Source organism: Sciurus carolinensis, chromosome 14, assembly GCF_902686445.1.
Source record: "Sciurus carolinensis chromosome 14, mSciCar1.2, whole genome shotgun sequence".
In the NCBI taxonomy this organism is placed as follows: domain Eukaryota; kingdom Metazoa; phylum Chordata; class Mammalia; order Rodentia; family Sciuridae; genus Sciurus; species Sciurus carolinensis.
This window is the reverse complement of record NC_062226.1, coordinates 87,777,013-87,797,120: the sequence shown is the minus strand read 5'-3', so window position 1 is coordinate 87,797,120 and position 20,108 is coordinate 87,777,013. Positions and strand designations below refer to the sequence as shown.

Sequence of the window (20,108 nt, the reverse complement as noted above, 5' to 3'; positions counted from 1 at the left end):
ACAGAATAATGACAGAGCACAAGAGAACCACATAGGTCTTGTTGGAGAAAAGAGGACAAGATGAGACCACTATGTCACTCCCAAATACCAGAGGAGAAGGTATAATAATAATAACAACAATAACAATAGCAGCAGCAGCAAGAGCAGCACTGCAATAAGCATTTAGATACATTCTCCGCTGTACTCTACGAAAATACCCAGAGACCACTCTGGACATGGGAACTCACATAAGAGATTTTATTAAGCAGACAGGCAGAGTGTCTGCCTGCAGGATAAGAGAGAGAGGGAGAAAGATGAGAGAGAGAGAGAGAGAGAGAGAGAGAGAGAGAGAGAGAGAAGAAGGAGGAGGAGGAGGAGGAGGAGGAGGAGGAGGAGGAGGAGGAGGAGGAGGAGGAGGAGAAAGTGAGAGCAAGTGAGGTGAGGAGGGGAGAGAGAGAGAGAAAAGAAGAAGAAGGAGGAGGAGGAGAAAGTGAGAGCAAGTGAGGTGAGGAGGGGAGAGAGAGAGAGAGAGAAGGAGGAGGAGGAGGAGGAAGAGAGAGAAAGTGAAAGCAAGTGAGAGTGAGGAGAGAGAGAGAAAATGGCTGTGGAGCCATTCTTAAGTAGTCGAAATTTCTCGGGCTAATAACAATAGACCAATGACTGATGAGAATGTTCTCAGGCTGATGAGTAGACCAATGGCTGGGTAGGATGTTCACAGACTCATGATCTGGGTTGTAAAATGGTGTGGGGGAGGTTTGGTGGCAGCAAAATAGCAGATTTGATGACAATAGTCTGCACAGCTCTCCATGGCATTTCTTGTATTTTGCAGTAAGGAAGCAGGAGTTCTGAGAAGTTGAGGAGGTATCAGATCTTCTTCCACACCATGCATTTTCATGAAACCCCAAATTTAAAGGGCCAGAGGAAACCAAGAGAAGTTTGGAGCAGGAGAAGGATTCCCACTACAACAGAGTGGATCTGATTTGCACTAGGGACAAATGACATGGACTCATCCCCTGGATCTTCTCCTGAGCCCCTGGGTGGGTGCGGGAGGGGTTCCTTGCTCTAGGAAAGCCCAATCCTGTTGTCCTTGCAGGTAAAGGGGTAAAGGGTTGTCAACTACAGTCCATGCGCTGCTGAAACTCTGCCTCTTCAAGTGTAAGCTAGACATTTCCTTGTAATCAAGAAATGAACATAAACTAAGAACCAACACACTCTGCCAGGAATTGCCTCAGGCATTCACACTTTAATACTGAGCACCTATTATGTGTCAGGCACTATTGTAGATGCTCCTGATAAAATAAAGATACCTTCTCAATGAGTCAGAGAAGGTAACAGTCTTATCTGGTATATTGGTTATATAAGGTTATGTTGAAGTACCTTAGAAACTGTTAAGAGCTAGAGGAAAAGCAGAGCAGAAAATGGGGTACGATGTCAGGCAAGGTGTGATTTTTATAGAGTGACTGAGTTCAACTTCACTGAGAAAGTGACATCTGAGCAAACACTGATGGAGGAGAGGGTTAACTATGTGGCTCTCTGGGGGAAGAACATTCAGGAAGAAGGACCAGACAAGGCATTATAATTAAAAAAAAAAAAAAAAAAACCCTCACATGAACACAGCATTAACGTACTTATGCACACAGAGGCCTCTCAAGCCTCATTAATGTAGGCAAGTGTTCAAAGTACACGAATCTTACACTGTACATTAGTGTTAGTGTCGTCGGCACATGGCTGAATGTGTGGAACTCAAACCACCTATGTATACTGCAGGAGGCACACATGCAATTGGAATGCTTCTGAAATGTAATTTTCCATTTCAAAGTCAGTAGAATGCAGCAGCAAAGAAGGATTAATGATTTCTGCACTCCAGGCAGCAAAGGATCACTTGCAGACAAGGCTTTAGCTATAAGATCACTTCCTATCCTAGGATTTTCTCCTGGCTTCATGTGCGTGCTTCAAAGGAGAAGTATTTTAAATGCCACTTGCTAAAAAAGAAGGATGTGAAATAACCACCTAGGGGGAGTCCCAATAATCCAGATAATATCAGCTCAAAAAGAAACTCAGTGTTTGGAAATTGTCCAAAGAAAACATTAGGTTTGTGTTTTGATACACGTATTAATGGAAGACAGAACTGTGTACACATCTATTTAAGTGTCTTTTTAAGGCTTTGGGGATCTTTTGCCAGATCACCTTCTTGGAAGACCTGCATTCAGAAAGCAGCTAATTCCAGGAATAGAGCTTACCTCAATGAGTACAAGTTCTATTTTGTACTCTGCTGGGGATAGCCCTGGCTCAGCTAGCCAAGGCACTGCCTGTTCAGAACATGGTCTACCCTGAGCAGCTGGTGAGCAATGGTAGAAGCCGGAATATTCTACAGCATGAGATGTGATCTGGACTTGCAAACCCAATGGGTCGCAAGGACTATTATTACATCCTGGGGTTCTGAGAGGAATGAGTTCAGCATCAGGGACCTAAGAGGCTCACTGAGCCTCTATCTTAGTGCATTTGCCAATGTTATAACAAAATACCTGACACTGGATACAGAAAAGAAGTTTATTCAACTCAAGAGTTTTGGAGAATGAATGTCCCGGTATGGTGGTTTCATCTGTTCCAACTCTGATGACAGGCTTCTGACTAAACCACAACATGGTAGATGGTAGTGGGAACACATGCATGCACCAGGCTTGCTTTTTTTTTTTTTTTTTTTTTTTTTTTTTGTACCAAGGATTAAACCCAGGAGTACTTAACTACTGAGCAACAACCCCAGTCCTTTTTAATATTTTATTTTGAGACAGGATCTTGCTAAGTTGCTTAGGGCCTTGCCAAGTTGCTGAGGTGGCTTTGAACTTGCGCTCCTCCTTCCTCAGCCTCCTAAGCCACTGGGACTACAAGTGTGCACCACCACACCAGCCAGTTTTGCCCTTTCCCATGAGACCTGACTCACTTCTGAGTGACAGCACTTATCCATTCATAAAGGTAGAGACCCTGTCACCTTATTACCTTCCACTAGGCCTCACTTTTTTAAAGTCCTATCACTTCAACCTGCACACTGAGACCAAGCTACCAGCACATAAGACTTTGGGAAAGCAAACCCTATTCAACCAAAGCACCCCTCATAATGATAAAAACAAACTGGAAAACAATTGATCTGCCCAAGACAAATAACACTCAAACATACAAGTCAAGGTCAAGAGCTGAGTGTCAGCCATGCTACCACTGGGATTTTTCATAGTCATTGAGAGACCCAACACCTAGCTCTCCTCACTGCAGTGTGCACTAAGACTTTGCTCTTACAGAATGTTTATGAAATTTTGTTTCCATAATACAGACAATGATAGTTACAGACATCTAACAACATAATGGGTGCTACACTGTCAAGTGTTCAGTGTGTTGAAGCCCCATGTGTTCAACAGGTTCTTTCTGTCCCCTTCCTCCTTGGCTTACACTGCTAACAACTCCCTCTATTCTCATGGAAAGAAATCTGTCACACTGTTCTCTGTCTTTGAAGTAGAAAATGACATATGGAAATAGTTTAGTCTGAGTTCTGAGTTTTCAGAGAAATCTCCTTACAATATTTCTAATTGGCCTCAACATCAAAGAAGGCCTGTCATTCATAGGAAAGAGCAACAGAGAATAATTAAGGACAGCAGATTGGTGAGATGTCAACTAGACTCAGGCACAGTGACAATACCACTATCATTAATACCATAAAGGGCTATTTGATGCATAATCATACAAATTATTTTGGGGAATGCTGCCCCAAAAGCTTTGTCCTCAAAAGAAATACAAACATATTTAGTTAGTATCACAATGATTCTCTAGAAAAATTCCCATTCACTAGAAGATGGAAACAGAATGCTAGTACCGTAGTCCCTGCCATGTACGGGGGGATTCATTCCAAGACGCCCAGTTGATGCCTGAAACCTCAAACATTACCATGCTATGCTTTTTCTATGTATAAACTAGATATAGTCCAGGATTAAAAACAATAAACAATGAAATAGAACTATTTTAACAGTATTCTGTAATAAAAGTTATATGAATATGATCTCTCAGTTCCCCTTTCCTCTCTCAGTCTTAAAAATATTTACTGAAATTTGTTGTAACTGAAACTGCAGAAAGCAAAACTGGAGAAGCAGAGACTAAAAACCCTAACGTCCTTCAGCAGGTAAACAGATGAACTGTGAGTATTCATACAAAGGTATACAACTCAGCAATAAAATGGGATAAACTATCAATACAAGAAACAACAAGGATGAATCTCAAATGCATTATGCCACCCAGACTGAAAATGCATATATGCTATGATTCTATCTCTATATCTTTCTCAAAATGGGGAGACTACCAGAACAGAAAACTGACCAGTGGTTGCCAGATGCAAGGGAAGGGTCTGGGATGTGGACCAATAACTACAGGGCACACATGGGAACATGGAACTGTTCAATGTCTTGATTACAGTGGTGGTTACATGACTGTGTGTTTGTTAAAACTTAGGTCTATACAGTAAACAGTATGACTGTAAATGTATATAAGTTGTATCTTTTTAAAAGGACAAGAATATCTAGGAGTAATTAAAAAAAGAGCAAAATTCAACACAATTTAAATATTTACCATTTCTAGGTAAATTCCATTTTAATATTTTAAAAACAAACTTACTCTATTCAAACACCTGTGCTTTAACTGACAATAGAAACTAGTCATGTGGCTCCTATGAAGAGGGCAACACAGACAGGTAATTCAGTGCCTTGAACACTCTGACATCCATTATGTGCCAGACACAGTAAGAAAAGCTGAAGCAGGCAGGAGAGTAGTCACATCCCAGCCCTGGAGAGCTCACAGAGAGAGAAGAAAATACAAGGAGGTAAACCAGAGGCCTCTACCCTACACTTGGCTCCCAAACAAGATCTACCTCAGGCTATTTTTAGAATCTGACATTTTATCATTCATTTATTCAACTCATTTTTTAGGATAACCACTGCATTGGCCACAGTAAAAAACAGATGCAGAAAGTTCTGGAACTCACCCACTCACACACAGAAAGCCACATTCTTCTACTTCAATTGCTTCCTTGGAGCCACCCACAAGGTCCTGTGGGATTAAAAACAACAACAAAAAAAGGGCCTGGGGAGACCTCAGGGTGCACCATTCACAGTGTTTGGATGTGAATGGGTCCTACCTAGTGTCCCCTGGAATTCTGTGAGGAGGTGGTTCTAGCAGGGAGCTCTTCAGTCTTTGAGAAACTCAGAAGTTCAAGGTCTCAGGTCTGTGCCTCCCACCCTTTTCTGCCTCACCTGATAGAACACACAGAACTCATGCCTATGCTGCTTTCACACAAAGATAAAGACCCTGGGAGATTAATGCCCCAGGCTCTGACTGGCTGCCCTGAGGGCCAAGGGATGGCAGCCCAGCACATATGAAGCATCTGGAAAGAGAAATCCTGCAGCCTACTTACTAATGAATCCAGAGATTTGAGGAAACAGACCAATGTCAAGTCACTCTAGCCTAGTCAGGGCCTTTGTGAATAAGAAAGAGGTACCCCTCCCCCCACAAAGGCCCCAGATCATCTGCTAACCTTCAGCCCCACCCCCAGTCTCCTTAAGAACCTTTATGGGGCACAAACTGCTCATCCTTGCAGCACATCTTGTTCAAGAGAGAACATTCTGTCTTAGGTGCTTGCACCCTCCTTTATCCAGCTCCCTGGGTGAAGAGATCTTGAAACCACCTTTCGAAAGGTGTAGAAAATGTGCTGACTAAACGTCTGTGATTCTATGTGAGGATAGCAAGTGTGTGGAGCCAGTGTTTTTCTACATATCATCAGTCTAGCTCAGTTTAATAAACACACACACACACACACACACACACACACACACACACACAGACACACACACACGCACAAGGACTCCTGAAAATGTCCACTTGGCTATTTTCCTACAGCTACCAACAGTGCCTGAAATCTGCCTGATTGAATCCAGCTAGCTCTCAAATCATGTTTTGATAACCAAATGACAATTAAGGGGTTCAAGAAAAAATACACTTGAAGACATACCTCACTCTTTACACCAAAGTAAAATCCAGGTAGATCCCAGATTTAAACACAAGTGAAACACTAGGACAAACCATCGAGAGAATATTTTTAAATCAACTCAGAATGGGAAAGGCCTCTAACTATGATATAAAAATGTGTGAAAAATTAAAAGAATTTGATAAATCAGACTATTTTTTAAAAGTATCTGTTTGGGATGATGACAAAGTTCTGGAGACGGACAGTGGTGATGGCTGCACATCACGCTTCATTCATTCTGTTTAAAAGTGGGTCAGAACCATAAACCTTGGGTCATGTGCACATCACTATCATACAAAAAGATAAGTATTTGTGGGGGAAAAGTATCAGAAACAACATCAAAAAACAAACTGCAACCTTGAGAAAAGATGTGTAAATCAAATCATGGACAAATAGCTATTTTTAATAAACTAAGAGTTTCTACATTAATAGGTTACAAACCTACGGAAAAAATGGGTAAATAGTATGAATAAGAAGTTCATGGCAAACACAAACAGTTCTTTTAAACCTTTTAAAAGATGCTTCCACTCATGCATATTTAAAAAATTAATGAAACTATGCTTGTCACATGACAAAAAATGAACAGGTGTGGGAGGCGGCAGAACAACCAGCTCTCACCTGTGGTTAAATTGTAAAGTGACTTATCTTCTGTGAAGAGCAACTTGGCAATACCAACAGAAATAACAAATGCAAGCACTCTCTGATCCAGTCATTTTGCTTTCAGGAATTTATTATAGACAGATTCAACATTTCACAAAAATTCTACAAATTGCACAATTGCTTATAATTTTTAAAAATTAGAAATAAACCCAAGAAATTCAGAGCTAGGGAAAGGTTGGAATAAATGATGGTAAATGTATAAAACAGAAAAAAGTATTTCTTTTTGTACAGTAATGGAAAAATTTGAAAGCCATGGTTGTGAGCTAGGGAAAAAAGTGAAGGAAAATGTATATCACACATACATGTCACACACATACATGTCAGTAAAAACACAAAAATATTTATAAGCTCATCAATTTACTTATGTATAGGATAAATCCATAATGATCACCAAGAAGGATCACTAGAAGAAGTTAGTCACTGGAGGGCAAAAAGATATTCTTTGACTTTTAAACTATGTGAACACATTACCTATTTGATTCAGAAGATGAAAAGGGACCTGTCTAAGAACAGGTACATAAATCTCTTGTTCTTCATAATTGGTCCTCTACTTTAGTATCAAGGACTACTATAAAACATCAAACTGCTAGACAAGAAGGCCTTCCCTTTCCGAGAAGATGGGCAATAAAAAATGCGATATCACAGAAACCTCACAGAAAAGAATACTGAAGGAAACTCCATCCTTCTCCTCCTCTTTGTATTATTACACCACCTGCTAATGTTCCACCAGAATGCAGGGCCCTGCCATCCAAATCTGACAGTGAAGACAGTCCCTGATGCCTGTTCTTTCCCAAAATTCTTTACTGCCTACCAAGGACCTTGTCTCCATGGGGTATGAACTGGTCTCCCATGACCTGGCTCCTGGTCCCAGCTTTGAAACCTCATTCATTCACCCCACCAATACTCATTTAGTCTCTAACTATACACTCTTTAGGGCTGGAGCTGAGGGTGAATAAGATCTATAAGCACCTGGATTTCCAGACCTTGACAGTGGAGCTGGTCATGCTGGTTCCCAAGAGTTGACTGCTCACTTTTCAGGCATTTGATGAGCCAGTTGCTGCGCATGGACACTATTAGATAATGCAGAATCAGATATGTCCCAACCCCTGAGATCGACACCAAAACCTAAAAAAATATTGAGTGCTATTGCAATAGCAGTGGCAGAAGCCAAAATGGAATTCAATTTAATGAACATGATTTGTACACGTGGAGAAATGGTCCAACACTGTATCACTTATGAGATGTAATGATAATAAATTTATTAGGAAAAGAATAAACTGGGATGCAACTGTGTCAAAACACTGTCAACCATGGGCTAGCCACAGTAGGAATCAATGAAAACACTGTGAGATTCCACTGGCTAAGTCAAGTTATAATTGAGAGTGAGCCTTGTTCATTATTATATGTAAAGTGAGTCTTAAACACTCTTTATTTCAGTAAAAAAAATAAGTGCAAGTATGTGTGTATCTTTGTGTATAAAACACACATTGGTTGAGTACATACAAACAGATCCATGCACATGCGTGCACACACACGTATACACACACACACACACACACACACACACACATAACAATATGCCCTCACACAGATCAAATATCCCTTATCTGAAATGCTTGGAACCAGAAGTACTTCCACATTTGGGAGTTCTTTGGGTTTTGGACTATTTGCATGAAATTTACTTTTTAAACATATGGAGTTTTAGATTTCAGACTTTGGAATTTGAAACCTATAAGTTCACCACTTATAGGTCTGCTGCTCAAGCCTAATTTCCTTGACTTCTGGTTTCCCAGCCTATAAAAGAAGAATAAGTAAACCACATAGTTGCTACAGTCAGAAAAAAACTGCATGAGCCACAGAGTTGTCACTAATATCCTAACTTTTCCTCCCACAACATGGCTGCTTTTTTAAGTACCTGCTCCCAAACAACTTTCCCCATGTCTTTTGGATTTAAAGCAACTGTCTTCTTGTCTCCAATCCATTTATTAATACAAGAGGAAGTACAACCCAAAGGACAGGAGGGTTGAAACTGCTCTGTCCCCTGCTGTCCCTGTCTCTGTCTTAGTGGAGCTGCTCTGCTCCCCACAGATCCTTTCACAGGCCCAGAGCCAGCAGCAGTGCACTGCAAGGCTAATTCACACCTTGCAATGCTGGCAAGGCTCCCAAACCTCAGCACCAGAAACCTATTTTCCATCAACCAGTTCACACAATTCTACTGAAACCCTCCTTTTCTTCTCCCTGGGTGCAACTCTGAGCACTTCCTAGAAAACTCATTTTAAACCATAATTAAATCCTATCCTTTTAAAACCCATCACACACCTTTCGACATGTACCAGAATCAATTAAAATTTACTGGGGAAGAAGTCAATTCTATATTAAGACTTCCTTCTTTCTTTTTAAAGTCCCAATTTTCAAATATCATTAAAAGAAAGCAAGATTGGACAAGACTGACTGGCCATCTGACCTCACAATGAGACTGCAAAGGTTGAACACTGGGACCCTCAGGTTTTCACTCTGAAACTGTAGATATTCCAGGGCAAACAGCTGTGTGGCTGTTTGCTCCCAAAATCTCCCAAGATCAGCCACAGATGCTTGCAGCTTTATATCAATTGCTAAGCAATTTAGCAAGATCCTGTCTGAAAATAAAAAGGACTGGGGACATAACTCAGTGGTAAAGGCATCCCTGGTTTCAATCTCCAGTACCAAAAAAATATATACAGGGGTATGCACATAGGTTACATGCAAATTTTATACCATATTATAAGGGACTTGCACATCCACAGATGTTGGTAACTGCAGAGTCCAAGAACCAATCCCCCAAGGACACCACAACAGCTGTATGTTCCACGTTGTCTATATCCATTCATTTTCTCATGGATACAGGTTGATTTCATTATCTTAGCTATTGTGCATAGTGCTATAATGAACACGGAAGCTCAGCTGATTCAACATACTGGTTTAATTCCCTTGGATATCTGCTCAAAAGTGCAACTGACATAAGTGGTTCACATTTTAAACTCACAGGAACTATAAGGTACAATCCTTCATTTCAGAATTTTGTGATTATGACTAGTTAACAGAATTGATTATCAAACAACAGATACGTCCTTCTGAAGTACCTTCTATTTGCATGATGCTGGGAACAAATGAGTTATGACACCTTTGGGGCTCAAAATCTAGATATGATACACTCACACACACACACACACAAAACAGTCATTGCTTTCAGGCAAGATATTCAGGAATTGAGATAGAAATTTAGGGATAAAGGGGGAGTCTCAAAGGAAGCACCCATGAATCACTGAGATGCAGAAAATACCCATAAATAATTCTACCCCACGTACCCCATTTTCTACCCCACACCCCTGTCCTTGGCCCATGTCCTCACTTGCAAAAAGTAACATGAGAGGATAATTCAATCACTTTACTCCATCCTGGCTCCACCTTTAGTCCAGCCCCCAGTACTTCCCCTCTATAAATATTGGAGTTCCAACTCAAGAAAGGGATTCTTGGGTTGGGGTTGGGGTTCAGTGGGAGAGTGCTCACCTAGCACGTGTGAGGCACTGGACTCGATCCTCAGCACCACATAAAAATAAAATAAAGGTATTCTGTTCATCTACAACTAGAAGTACATTTTGAAAAAAAAGAAAGGGATTCTCACTCTCAAGATAGACTATATTGTCCCTTGAATGTATATCTACTTCCTAAATAAACTTCTGTCTATGCCTTTGACTGGCACGTGCTGAAATTCTTTTCTGACATGTATGCCAAGAATCCCACTGGTCCTGTATCTAATTCCCTCTTCTCTCCAGGAACGCCTCAGACCCTTCTTCAAAGACATCTCTTCTCCTGTGATAGAATGACACGAGGAACATGAAATACAAGTCTAGTACCCAGAGGATTAGAGAGGACAGTCCAGCATATTGATACTGATCACCTGCACCAACAGAGGGAAGCAGTACCACAGTAAACCCAATACTGTTCCTCTGCTGTCATTAGTGTACACCCTTTCCTGTTTATTCTCCATTGGGCCCATGGTTCCACCCTTCCCTGCCCCCTACTTCGCTCTTCCCTCCTCCCCACACACTGTACTACCCTGATACCCTACAGGGGCTTCCTGTTACATTTGGCTAATGAGAGACACAGGTGGGAAGGTGGGAAATGGATGAGAAAAAGGTAGTAGTATTTTTTTCCTAAAAATGGCTTGTCTTGGTGGGCCCTCCTCTGTGACTTCAGCTCAGTCCTAGGTGGTATTGTGGTTGCAAAACCAGACCTGGTTGTGAAATGAAATTACAAAAATGTTATGGTAAGAGTCCAATGCCTGGGGAAGGGGTCAGTTCCCCTTTTCTCTCTTAGTCTTTCTCCAGGAAGCCTAATTAACCATGGGTCCCTACCTTTTACATTGTCAATAACTGTCCCAAGAGTCTGACTAATCCCTTCTGAAATGTAATAGACGTCTGTGAAAAGAGCTGTTTCTTCTTATCTGTTCTGTAAGCATGCTTTATGTTAGAGACCCTGCACAAGGCCTTCAGTTGCATAGATTAGGAATTTTTTTAAAAAAAGAGGAAAATCCCCAATGATAGGATGGGTCTAAGATGACATCAAATAACCTATAAATATTGTGAGAAACTGTAGATCAGGGCTCAGAATTTTGGGGTACTAATCTCCTCTGGGCCTGCCAGCATAAAAATAAAGCTTGGTTTCTCCTACTTTTTTGAGTTTCCACAACAGTACTGGCTACCCTCTATTGCCAGATAGTCAGTATATACCTGATCCTTCCATAACCTCATTCTGGACCATCAAGAGGGAATCTAGTATCCCACCAGCACCCCTTTCTCTTCAAAATTTCATCCAAATCAGCCAGTCTTTTTGTCTTTTATCCTCCCCCTCTAGCTTCCCCAATTCATTTCCATAAAAGCATTCCACCTGAGCCTTGTTCACACCTCTGAAATGCCCCATCCCCGGGGAATCAGTGGACAAGGCAGAAAGCATTCCTCACATCTCCTGCCAGGAGTCCCAAGAGTAGATCACATACCTTCAAAAGCCCCTATAGAAGGAAGGGATAGATAAGAAAAAAATGAAGCTAGGTGAGTTCCCTATAGCCACACAGCATGCTTTACTATCTAGCCTGAGGGCAGGCAGAAACTGGAGGGCCTCCAAGAACAAAAAGCAAGGAGTTATCTAGTTTTGACTAAATGCTAGAAATTAGCCTGAAGCACACAAACACATATACAAACACACAACTATTATGCAGGTTAAAAATGAAGTCATGAGTTGGGCCCAGTGGTACACCCCTGTCATACCCACTACTGGGGAGGCTGAGGTAGAGGCAAGAGGATCACAAGCTCAAAGCAGCCTCAGCAACTTAGTGAGACACTGTCTCACATTTTAAAAAGAAAGAAAGAAAGAAAAGCATGGAAAACAGAGCAGGAGTTACCAATGGGAGAGCACAGGGTGAACTAACATAAGAAGGTCACTCATAAGAAGGGAATTCACACAAGAAGGTAAATAAGGCAGCATCTAGCAGGGAGGGACAGGACAAGGAGAGGCAGAAACTGTGGTGTCTGTCAGGGCTGGCCTGGAGTTCAGGGCTGACCCTCAGCTGGGAGACCCAGACTCCACAGATAGAGTGGCATTTGCAGAAAGCCCACGATAGGACCTGGCCCTCAAGGCAGGCAGTGTTAGATGCTACTGAGCTGGTAGTAGATAAGGGAGTCTGGCCATCCCCGATCTCTAAATGGAAACAAGTGAAGACACAGAAAAAGAAACTGTTCCAACTGTCCCAACTTCCACACCAAAGACAAGGGCAAAGGCTGGAGTAAGTTCAGCCAGAATATAAACCTCACATTGGCATCCAACACCCAGAGGCCACAGTTTATCTCTCCCTCTCACATGCAAAGACAAACTGACTGGGCTACTTGGTGAATGTGAACCCCCGACTGTCCTCACTACCCTTTGTGTTCTCCTTGAAGATTGAGCTGAGTGTGGGATGAGTGCTTGGAGCTAGGGAAAGCGGGCTGGGGCACTCGCTGACCACTACAGGAGAAGAGGGCAGGTTGGTGGTCCTGGCCCAAAGTGAAGCGGACATCAGGAGCCAACAGCAGAGGTCAGCAGGTCTGGACCCTAAGGATGGGGAGAAAAAGTAGTTACTGGTCTGGCAGTTCCTGCTGAGGGCCACTGTCCAAGCATAAGAAGACTCTGAAGCTGTTACCTAAATCGTTTCCTTTCCTGATCAGCACAGATCCCCAGGGCTGGAAGAGATCCTCAGAGTTTATCAACTCAATTTCCTCCCCAAATCAATCACCTTTCCTCAAAATCCCAGACAGGTGGGCACTTAGCGACAATACCTCTAGTGTCTAACACTCACGCCTTCACCCACACCTGCTGAGCTGCTGGACAGTTTCAAGTTCCTCCTACTGAGCCAAACTCTGCCTCCCCACTGCTTGCACCATTGGCCCCCAACTTGGCATCTTCCTGTCACCCACACAGCCCATCCCATCCAACAGACTGTACACATATTTGTGAGCTGCATGATAAGATGAAAAGAACATGGGCTTCAGAGTCAGACAGGCTCAGGGCTAAATCTTAGCTCAACCCATTCCTCATTTTGACAAATTACATTATTTCACCTCTTTAAGACTTGCTTTACTCATGAATAAAACACAGCAGAGCTAGCAAATTATAGTCTACAGATTAAACCCAAGCCACTGCCTGTTTTTATTGGAACATAGCCACACCCATTTGGCCATGGATTGTTTATGCTGCTTTCAAACTCCAAGAGCAGAGTTAAGTTGTTGCAAGAGATCATGTGTGCCCACAGAGCTAAAATATTAATAGTCTTTGTAGAAAAAACGCCAAATCCTGAAAGAGAGGATCCCCATGAAGAGGTAATCTGAGAAATTAAATGCAGCTAATAGTTGCAAAAAGGTGCACACATGGAGCCAGGCACAGTGGTGCAAGCCTATAATCCCAGAGACTTGGGAGGCTGAAGCAGGAGGATAGCAAATTAGAGGTCAGCCTGGGCAATTTAGTGAGACCCCAAATCGAGATAAAAATAAGGCAAGCTGGGTATGTAACTCACTGGTAAAGTACTCCTATGTTCAATCCCTAGTGCAAAAACAAAAAAATTGCAAATGATACCTGACTTCATAATTAAGCAAAATGTATTATTCACATGATAATGAATAAAGACTTTTGTTTTCTTCTCACACAGAACAGAACATCATGTCCCACTGGTAGAGGGAACTCAGGGAAAACAGAAAGAAAAACACCTTCCTGTACAGGACTCCACAGGAGAGGAATATCCAGACCACATTGTCACTAGTGCTGAGGATGAGAATGCCTGTTTAGAGGAAGCAAGGAAATAAACATGTTCTGAACATATCAAATGAGCCAGAACTGCGCTAGATACTTTATACTTCTTTAAACTTCTCTCCCGTGAACATGACAGAAGAACAGGTCACAAAATAAACTGCACACTCACCATCCCATTTTCAGACATGGCTTAGGAATTTGGAAGTTCAACTGTTACCACCACAGGTTTAAACATACTCTCCAAACTGGTGCAGAGCCAAAAGGCTGTAATCCCAGTAACTTGGAGGCTGAGGCAGGAGAAATGCAAGTTCAAGGCCATTCTCAGTAACTTAGCAAGGTCCTGTACAACTTAGCAAGTCCATCTCAAAATACAAAATTAAAAGGGTTGGGGATATAGTTCAGGGATAAAGTGCCCATTACCAAAAAAAATAAAATAAAATAAAATGAACTATCCAAAATTCATCATCTTTCTCAGCCCTGGTCTTCTCATCTGTAAGATGTGACTTACAATACTTACTTCCAGCTACTGGTCTAGAAAGGGTCCTTGGTAAATATTAGTTTCCTCATCCTCTTCCTTCATGTATGATTTCCAGTTTCTTCCAAGGAATATATGTATACATACACACATATCCATGCCTAAATCCACATGATTACATGTTTATGTCTACCACAAGAATCTGAATAAATGAATGAATCTTCCCAGTCAGAATGCTTTCTCCTTGCCTGAACTCAAAAATGTGTTTTCATGGTTTGTTTATCCTACCTCTCTCTCTTTTTTTTTTTTTTTTTTTTTTTTGTGTGCGTGTGTGTTTCTGTTTTTGTTTTTACCAGGTTGGGTATCAAACCCAGGACCTAGACAGACACTCTACAGAGTTACACCCCCAGCCCTGTTTATCTCATTTTTTGTATAGGCCTTCTAATATTGTTCATCATGTAAAAATCTGTCTGCCTTACTTGAATAGAAGGTTATTAAAATAAAGGGTCTACCCTGAACAATATCATTCAGGTGGTCAGTCAAACCCAGATGAATGCTAAACAAAGGGCACATACTATGGTTTGAATGACAGTTTGGCTTAACAACCTATTTATATCACCCATTTATTAACTTAGCATTTTCATTCCTTTATTTTTTACCTGAAATCATAAACCAGGCATTTTCCTTTTCAAGTTTATGAGTGTTTAATGTTCTCTTTAAAAACTAAAGGTATTCATCAAAGGAACCTGAAGAATAAGGAAGAATCCTTTTAAAGGGCCTCCCCTTCAGCAGCCATGTTCTTTGAACAAACTAGAACCCACTCCAGGCAAACAAGGACAGGCACTCAGACATGTAAGTGGGCATTTACCCACAGCAGCTGGCAGAGCCTCACCATTAAGCAAATCCTAACAATTCAGCCTTTCAGCCACCAACCTAATAGGCTTTTCTTGGCACGAACAATTCTGGCTTGGCAAAACACCCATTCTCACATCTTAAATTAGTACATGTCAGAAATGAATGGAGCCTCCGGATCTGCCGTATGTCTTACATTCTGTAGCAAGCTTATCTTGGTCAGGAAACCAGATGCCCACACTCATTTCAGACTCCTCTCTCCATAAAGATCTATAACAAAAAATCAATTATTCATTTTCCAGATCAAATTCCTAGTGTCATATTTGGGCACTTAAGGCAGTTTTTCACTTAAAACATAAGCCATAAAGATGAAATCTACTGTTCAAGCCAGGCCACAACAGCATACAACTAAAATCCCAGAGGCTTAGGAGGCTGGGGCAGGAGGATCACAACTTCAAAGCCAGTCTCAGCAACTCAGTGAGACCCTGCCTCAAAATAAAAAGCAAAAAGGGCCAGGGATGTGGCTAAGTGGTTAAGTACCCTTGGGTTCAATCCCTGTTACCCAAAAAAAAAAAAAAAAGAAAAGAAAAGAATGAAATGTACCATTCAGAACTTAAGTACAAAAAAAAAAAAAAAAAGAACTTAAGTACAACATAGTAAAACATAAATTACATGCTGGCATTCTGTCTCAGGTTCCCAAACATGCTGGGATGACCATCAAAGCATTCCCAAGCAGTCCTCTTACAGAGCAGCCCGCTTCCGGCTATAGTACAGCTTTAAGTTGTCTTTGCCTCTTTGAAATCACCTCTTCTCATATTAACAGATACTCCTAATGAAATATCTCCCTCCCTTTTCCCATGCTGTCTGGATGGACTTTGGAAAAGGCCATTATTTTAGCTTCACTTCCAGTAGCACACTTTTAAATGCAGAGATAAATTCCCAGTTAATATGTTTCTTCGGAACTCTAAGAACCAACTCACACTTTATCATGAGAACTCACTGAGGGAACCCAGTATGAAACGAGTCCTGGGTCCGAGTGAGCCAGCCATCACAGGACAAATAGAAAAATGGATCAGATAAACCAAACCAGGCAGAATGAGCCCACCAGACAGGCTCCCAAAGAGGGAGAAAGAAATAGAGGAGAAAAGGAGAAGATAGTGAGGAAGGATAGAGCTGAAAGAGAGTCCCATTCCACTCACTCAAGGAGCCCAGACTAGAACATAGGTATGTGAATGAGGAAGGAACAGAGCCAGGGTAGGACCCAGGTACACAAACCAAGAAGCAGTTTGTATAGTCTCATTCTCTCTCTCCCTCTCTTTCCCTCTTGCTCTTTGTGTCTTGTTAAATAGCCACCTCCTCTTAAGCAATTATTGTGTGCCTAGTACTGTGCCAAGCACTGTACAAACTCTTACACATCCACACATCTTTAGGAGGCAGGGAGATGACAAGGAGGTAGGGATGATGGTAATCCCCATTTTACAGATGAGAAAGCTTAGTCCCATAAAAGTCGAGTGACTTTTCCAAGATAAAAGTGTATTGTGGAGTCAAGGATCTGGGTCCTGCTGTGGTCTGGAGGGGACCCTCCAAAACTCATGTTGATCCCCAAAGCAACATTGAGGGGGCGGGGGTCAAAGGATCAATGTCATGATCGTGGAAGTGGGTTAGTTACAAGTGGGTTGTGGTTAACAGTGAAACTGACTCTAGCTTTCTCTTGCTGGCTTGCTCTCACCCTTTCACCCTTTGCCATGAGAAAACAAGGCACAGAGCTCTCTCCACAATCTAGCATCATGCCCTTTGTTTTCTCAGCCTCCAGAACCATTAGCCAAATGAATTTTTGTTTATAAATTATTGAGTCTGTAGCATTCTATTGTAACAGCAGAAAATGGGCTAATACAGGTCCAAAGTCCTGAACCACTATTGTAAGTCTACATATGCACCTTTATAAATGTACAAGATCTACTATACACTCAGCATAATCCCAACCAATACAGGAGACTCAAAAAGTCATGTCCTCTTCCCTCTGAAAACTAATGATCCATAGGCAGAGTCAAAAATCACATGCATAAGTCAATTGTGAAAAAATACAATGTTATGAGTCTCGGTATGAGGTGTCCCTCCAAAGCTCCTGTTAATGCAGGAATATTCAGAGGTAAAATGATTAGATCATGAGAGTTGAAAACTAATCAGTTCATCCTAATTTGAAAGGACTGAGTAGTAAATGCAGGTAGGTGGAGTGGCATAGGAGGTGGGTCACAAGGAGGGTACCCTGTAAGGGTATATCTTCCATGTGGTCCTTTCCCCTTCCCCTCCCCACCCCCCAACTCAAATTCCTTCCTGACCAGCCCATAAGCTGAGCAGCCTTCCTCTGCTGAGCCCTTCCCCCATGTATGCTGCTTCACCTTGAGCCCAGAGCAATGTAGTCAACCATCTATGAACTAAGAATTCTGAAACCATGAGCCCCAAATAAACTTTTCCTCCTCTAAATTGTTCTTTGCAGATATGTTGGTACCAGCAGTGCAAAAGTTGACTAAACAGTGATCTAATCCAAATGGTTAAGGGATATAGGAAATAAGAACTAGAGCCTTTATGGTAGAGTAGCCCTGAACATGCTCTGGAGAAGGATGTAGATGAAAAGTGATCAGGCCAGTCATTTTGATATTTGCTTCTTTTATCCAGGTTATAACTTCTCTCTAATGTAGTTTTTTTGTTGTTGTTGTTTTTTTTTTTTTTTTTTTTTTAAGCATTTGAGCCAGGTGCAGTGACTCACACTGTAATCCTAGCAACACAGGAGGCTAAGGCAATAGGCTCCCAAACTTAAGCCAACCTGAGCAACTTAGTATGACTCTGTCTCAAAAATAAGAAGGGCTGGGGATGTTGTGGAGTGGTAAAGCACCCCTGGAGATTCAATACCCAGAATCACATTCAAACACACACACAAATTATCTACACTAAAGAGAACGTTGCTTTGATGAAGCCATCAAAGAATGACCTACATTAATTAGGAATATTCTTAAAATAGGACAAGCTTATTCAGTGCTCAAATCACAATGAATAAAACCAAGGGATTTCATGCTTCTATATAGCCACCAGCTTTCAATTTCCCAATCCACTGCTATATTGGCCAAGTATTCTTATCTCTTTGGGCCAAAGGAGGGGTGGGGAGGAAAGCTGGAAATGATAAAATTTCATCCTGGAAAATATTTCACTTGTGCTAATTCACTTCCTCTCCCAAACAATTGAATCAGAGAACTGAGGCACTCGTGAGATGGAACACATGATGGAGCTTGGAGCAAAACTCATCAGTTCTAAATGGGAGAACTGTAAATACTTTATCTTCCATGTACAGTGACATCAATGAGGAAAAAAAAAAAAAAAAAAAAAAAAGCAGAAGTTACTCAAGTCAGCCAAACCCTTGGGGGCCCATACCCTGCATGTACAGATGACAGAGGAGCCGAACCAACAGGAAAAGGGGCCTCTCCAAGAGCTGCAGTGGGGACAGAAACACCACCATGACAAGTTGAAGCCAAGGGGATGCCTAAGAACAACAGTAGAAGATTCTGGCATTACACACAGCAGCTTATAGACACACTGGGTAGCAAGGACAACATTTTAAAGAAAGACAACTTCTATATCCCATTCCAAGTGTACAGTAAAATCCCCTAGTCAGTTGTTTTCCATTATACTGATTTACGGACCAATAAAATATTATGGTTTGAGTATCCCTTGTCCAAACCTCTTGGGACCAGCAGTGTTACAGATTTAGGAATTTTCTGATTTTGGGATATTTTAGACTTATGGATTGAGCATCCCTAATCCAAAAATCTGATATGCTCCAAAATTTGTTTGGATTTAGAACATTTCTGATTTTAGAGTTTCTGATTAGAGATGCTCAACCTGTTTTTTAAAGCAGCAAATAATTTTTTACTATTGTTTAATTTACCGAAGTCCTAAGGACAACATCTCTGTGTATCATGTGCCATTCATCATCTCCAACTTCAGCAGTTACCTGTAAGTCTGTCATCTGCAGGATACTCATACCTACAGTGCCAATAGCTTTGTTTTTATACAGTGAACATCTTATAACTCACAGTCCCTTAAATATTACACTCAAAGGGTGCACCTTTCATCACTTTCCCACAGACACACATTTCTGCCGCTTACCCATAAACCACAGATGACAAAAAACACAGAGGAAGCAAAGTGATTTAGAAGAACTTCTCAAAGGAAGGTAGAAACATCAGAACTGAATCAACATTAAATACTGACTTCTCCTTCCTGTTCTTCCCAAAGTGGTCCTTTGTCATTTTTTCCCCTGCATCACCTATTTACCTTCATCTAAGACCTTGTCTTGAAAATTCTGACACCATAATGGCACACACCTAAAATCCCAGCAACTTGGGAGGCTGAGGTAGGAGGATCACAAGTTCAAGGCCACGATCAGTAACTTAAGAAGACCCTGTCTCAAAATTTTAAAAAAGGAGGGGAGATATAGCTCAGTGGTACAGTGCACCTGGGTTCAATCCCTAGTACCATTAGAAAAAAAAAATTTTTTTTCAGACTTTTTATCTTACCAAGAAAAAGGCTACATGGTTTCAAAGCAGGAATAAATGAACTATTGACAGAACTGTTAAAAAATGAAAATCTGTTCCTTATTGTATATGAAAACTTACAGAGGTTGAATATCTCTTTCCAATGGGATAGGGACCAGGAGTATTTTGCATTTCAAATTTTTTCAGGTTTTGGAATCTTTGCACACACATAATGAGCTAT

At 41.3% G+C, this 20,108-nt stretch overlaps 1 protein-coding gene across 6 annotated transcripts in view; it reads right to left on the bottom strand.

The window, feature by feature from the left end:
• The window catches only part of Dapk1 (death associated protein kinase 1), a 200,739-nt gene that overhangs the window by 170,017 nt on the left and 10,614 nt on the right, over positions 1-20,108 (bottom strand). The window contains exon 1 of one of the 6 annotated variants that reach the window (XM_047524292.1): positions 5,000-5,020. The exons of the other annotated variants lie outside the window; for them this stretch is intronic. The gene's annotated coding sequence lies outside the window, so the exon portion shown is untranslated. Of the gene's footprint in view, positions 1-4,999; positions 5,021-20,108 lie in introns of those variants that run through there. 6 annotated transcript variants of the gene reach the window in all.